Source organism: Peromyscus maniculatus, chromosome 11 (assembly GCF_049852395.1).
Source record: "Peromyscus maniculatus bairdii isolate BWxNUB_F1_BW_parent chromosome 11, HU_Pman_BW_mat_3.1, whole genome shotgun sequence".
Lineage (NCBI taxonomy): Eukaryota > Metazoa > Chordata > Mammalia > Rodentia > Cricetidae > Peromyscus > Peromyscus maniculatus.
Window position 1 is genome coordinate 53,977,233 of NC_134862.1, and position 5,596 is coordinate 53,982,828.

The window sequence follows — 5,596 nt, forward strand, 5'->3', positions numbered from 1 at the left end:
TAAAGTTCAGTAGCTCAATCATAAATTCAACAATGTAAATCTTCCCTAATGTGTCCTGGTTTTTAAACTAAGAGTTGCGGCATATTTTCATAGATTTTAAACTCAAATTAATTATTTAAATGGCTAATATTAAAGCCGTACTTTTTTCTATCTAACAATAGTGATTTTTTCTAAAGTTCTGTGTAAAACACATGATTTTAAATTCAGGATTATATTTATAGAGCAAACAATACATATTTGGAAAGTAGAATGGAAACAGTAATTCAAAGGTATTATTCACAAAATATTTATTATTTAAAGACCTACATTGACACTGTAAAAATAACATTATTATTGAAAACTACAAGGAATAATTATAAGCATTCAGTACAACTAAATTACAAAATCTGTATTATTTCTCATTAGTTTTTATTAAATGTACCAGCCATTTATTATATCTTTGTCTAAGTCATCACCATTTCCAACATTAATGTTTCAAGTATTGTAAACTCTTTTTCTAAATGCATAAAGAAGTAAAGTTATTTGAACAAAGAACCCACACCATTGGAAAGAACTAAATGTTTCAAAAAATTCTTACTTTTGAAAACAGAAATAAATGCTTAAATTTATGTAAGGAAAACATGGCATTGAATGAGAAAATTTTCAGGGCTATGGAGACAGCAGAGTTCAGACATGTGCTTGCCACACAAACATGAGGACTGTAGCTAAGTTACTCCATAGTTACAAGTGCGGGGTTGGTAATGAAGCAGCTCCAGCCTGTCTAGCTAACTGAAAAGTGCCGGTTTCAGTTACAGATCACCTTCTCAAACGTTAAAGTAATAAGTCATCAAGAGCTGATCTGTGGTGGTGCACAACTTTAATCCCAGCACTCAGGAGGCAGAGCCAGGTGGATCTCTGTGAGTTCGAGGCCAGCCTGGTCTACAGAGCGAGATCCAGGACAGGGACCAAAATTACACAGAGAAACCCTGTCTCGATAAACAAAAAACAAAACAAAACAAAACAAAACCGAAAAGTCATCAAGAAAGATACCTGATATCACTTCTGATCTCCATATTCATAAACACACACGTGCATTTACATGTACCCATGCACACATACACACAATGATAATTTTTATTTCTTAGGAATATTCAAAACCTTTAATATTGATATAATGCCAAACATAGCTATTTAATGGCAGATTAATAACTTGATTAAATGTCGTTAGGATTTTTCTGTTACAATACATCTGGGAATATATATGCACACACACACACACACACACACACACACACACACACGCATGCACACACACAATCTAACTTAGGTAGTCCTCAAACTTGAGCTCCTCCTTTCACAGTGGTAGAATTAATACCATGTATCAATGTACATGGTTTACAACCACCCTTACTTAAAAAGGGAAAACATGATGTGGTTTCTTAAAAATTAAGATCTTGCCGGGCGGTGGTGGCGCACGCCTTTAATCCCAGCACTCGGGAGGCAGAGCCAGGAGGATCTCTGTGAGTTCGAGGCCAGCCTGGGCTACCAAGTGAGTTCCAGGAAAGGCACAAAGCTACACAGAGAAACCCTTTCTCGAAAAACCAAAAAAAAAAAAAAATTAAGATCTTTTGTGAAAATAGAAGGGGAGTGGGGAGAGGGACAAGAGAGGATAGTGGAGGGTGAGATGATCAAAGTGATCAAGGTATGTTATACATCTGTTTGAAAATATCACAGAGAAACACAGTGCTTTGTGCAGTTAATATGCACTAATAACAAAGAGGAAAAACAGCCTTTGTTTCACTTATAGACAGTGTCTATGCATTTAAAATTAGAAGTAATTATGCATATATTCTGTATTCTAATATAATCTATAAATAGCAATTATTAAAACACTTTTTTTTTCTTCAATGGCATTCTCTAAGTAGCTACCACTTAACATTCATTCCTGATATTTACCCATTAAAATGCAATGGAAAATCTGACAAAAAGAGGCACATGGCCTGTGTGACTCTTTATACACATAATAATTGATTACTGTTCTGACAACACCCCACCTTTTTACATAGTTGTAGAAAGAGTTCATTTTAAATTAATTGACTGCACTATGAAATAAATTGCTTTACTATGTGGCTGGAAAGTAAAGAAGGCCAATATCAGCCATAATTGTATTCAAATTGCTATATAGGGCTTGTGTGGGTGAAGGCTAGAGACAGATTTTTTTTTTTTGCATGGGAGGCAAATCTGAGATTAGTGATGCTAATACCGAACATTCTGTGTAGTTCTCAAAGAGAATTTTTTTTTCTGTTGGCTCCCTGAACCCTCCACCACACACACACAAAGGCTAGATTTTTCTGTAGTGATCCAAACTGAATGCTTATGTTACAGTTACATTACTGTATATTTTTCATGACTTGGAGTATCATCCAATATGTATTTAACAATATTCTATGTTTTTTCTTTTCCTATTGTTAAGTTGAGAGAAACAGAATTAACACTTCTGATGTGTGCTGAGGAAGTCAGAGAGGCTCACAACTGAAGGTCTTTGATTGGGAATGCATCGAGTTTACCAATACAGAATAAAGGGCAAGTTTATTCTAAATTTCAAGTCTAATATAACAGAAATGATCTATCTCTTCCTAAATTTTTATGGAAATGAAAAAAAATCTCAACTATCCTCAATGTTGTGGCTCTGAATGTCACTATTGTTTAAAAAGCCCGAACGATGCTAATATTCATTAAAGGAGTACTGGAAACAAAACAGAACAGACATTCATTTACTTTTATTAAGCAGCATACACCCTTATCAAGAGCACATTGGAACACAAAATTGCTAGGCCACACATGTTAAGAACTACTACAGAGAAAATGAAGCAATGAAAGTGATGGAAAGGCTTCTCTCTATAGTAGGCAGAAAACAGAAGTTTGGGAAAGTAATGTTGGAGATTACATCATATTTGTAATGCCAAAAGGTTTTAGAATTTGATAGTATCAAAAATTGTCCTCTGATTTTATCTTGAAATTGGAATAGATAATTCCTACTTAGGCATAAGAAACTACATTTGTGTAAGTGGAAAATCCCACATTAATCAAAGTACTAATATTTGATATGTAAATAATCTATAGTTAAATTTATGATTATTGTAACACATAAAATTACTAGAGTCTAAGGTTCTTTTAGAAAATAGATCATCTTACTTTCTTCAGTGTAATCTACTGATGGGAAATCTTTCCTGCTAACACATACTCTGTAAGAAGTGTTGGGAAATAGAAAAAGCAAATACATGGGTGAGATGGCTCATGACTATGATTCCAGTAGTCAGAGGTCAGAGCATGAAGAGTGTGAGTTTGAGGCCAGCCTCATGGACAGAAACCTTATCTCAAAAAATAAAAGAACAAACATAAAAGCTAAAACAATACAAAGAACCCTCTTATAATATGAAAGTTTTCTTTCATATTTCTGCTCAATTATCTTCTAATTTTATTAGCCTGTTATTGCTTAGTTTTAGATTTTAATAACCTCATTTCTTTAAGTCAGTGGAAATGCTTTAATACAGCACTATTGAATGTTTGATTTCATAATCAAGATGTTTCCTTTTTTCACATTTTTAAGGAATATTTTCTTCTTTCATTTACATTAATAAAGTGACTCATAACTATGGATTACAATAACAAGTAATATAAAAGAGTCATGAACAGAATCAGGTATGGAGGAGGTACTCATGATATTTTCCTAAAATCCTCATTACTGAATATTTCAAAATCCTGTCATTGATTCATTTTCTGATTGGAAGCCCTGGAATTATAACTCATGGTAGAAAATCAGTAGAGGTGGTAGAAAGAGGGGTCTTCTGTGGCTAATCTTAGGTTGGTATTATGTAAGAGGTCATTTAACACCCAGTTTTAAACAAACTGTGCTGATCTCCATATATTGCTATGTTGTACATCAAGCTCCTATGGCCTCAAGGTGGTGAACATGGGATTGGAGGCTCCTTTTCTTCACTAAAGCCAATGATAAAAGTTTTGCTGTTTGATAATAAGTTACAAACCGACTGTAGAGACGATTCAAACATTCGTGGCACCCTGCCAGAGTGTGGGAGGATTTGTAGGAGTTCGGATTCCACACTTCGGTGCAAGTCAAGTGGAAAAGGACAACACTGCTGTCTTGGATCAAGCGCCAGTGTGACAATGTGGTGACATCCACTGCTCTTACAGCTCTGCCACTCACCAGATGTGTGATCTCAAGAAACCACAGAGCTCTCAGGGTTTTTTTTTCCCTCTCTATTTGGAAGTAAGAATATGATTTTATGATTTTTGGATGCCTTACATTTCCTGGAATAAATAAAATATGCCATTTAAAAAAAGATACTGATGTTAGAACCTCCAGAAGAAATGCTGTTATAGTATAGATATATTACACTAGTAGACAAAAATCTCCAAACATGTCAGTTCATTTGTGTTATGCTGGGCTTGGAAGAATTTGCAAGTACCCAGGGAATAGTCCATTTGCATGTGTTTAAGTGTTGGTTTTCCATGAGGAGGAGGAGGCAAGATTTTTGTCTACCAAATGAATAGTTCATGGAAACAAAGTAAGTCTCTGGTGTTTTCCCTCCGTTTTATAACTCTCGGCCTCAAATAGATAAAGGCATTGGACATAAATAAATCTGTGAAAATAAAATGGAAACACAATAATCTGTTGAATCATTACAACCTTTCATATACAGAAATAATTTACTTTAGTCACATTTACATAAATAAATCATTTAGGAAAATAAAAATTTTAAATTTTATTTGGATATTATGGGCAAATTCCAGTACTGAGTGAGCAAATGGATTCTTAACCCACAATGGAATAGATGATACTGCAATAACTTTTTGCTTTATGGGACAGTCACTGCTACATTAATCATCATTTGTAGTTGATTGTGCCTCTTTCATCTCTGTTTCTCTTAGTAGGAGAATATAAAATCCACCACTCCTAAGGCTCTTTTCATATACACACATCTATGTCGGGTGATTGTTGAGTCAAGTAATAGACTTTGAAAAAAATTGGTCTCTGGAACTATCAGGCTTATGCATAAGTGTGCACACATCCATTAAGTTTTCTTTTTAACTTGAAAGCCACAGTAGTTCAGACAATCATCACATTATCAATTATAGTTCACAAGGAACAGCTGAATCCAGCAAATGAAAAATTATGCTTAGGTTCAGAACTTTTCCTTTTATAGAAGTGAGGTTTTTGAATAATGCAAATGGTATTTAAAATGTTGTATATGATGTTAAGCAGTCTTCAACTCTGTGACATAAAGATATGTATATTTTTCTTGAAATTATAATCTATAAAATTATTCACTTATGGTTGAAAGTATATTTATCTTCATGAACTCACTCTGTATTCTTCCTGTAGATTTCTAAGTACCTGATAAAATGACTAAATTTGTAACACACTGTTTAGATATTCACAAATATGTATGCATATATATCCATATATATGTATATACACACACACACATATGTATTCTGATGAAGTAAAAACGTTTTCTAAACCCTAAAATGTTTTTCATTGTTTGTATATTTTAAATATTTTAGCCTTTTAGTGTACTGTTTTCATTTACCTTCT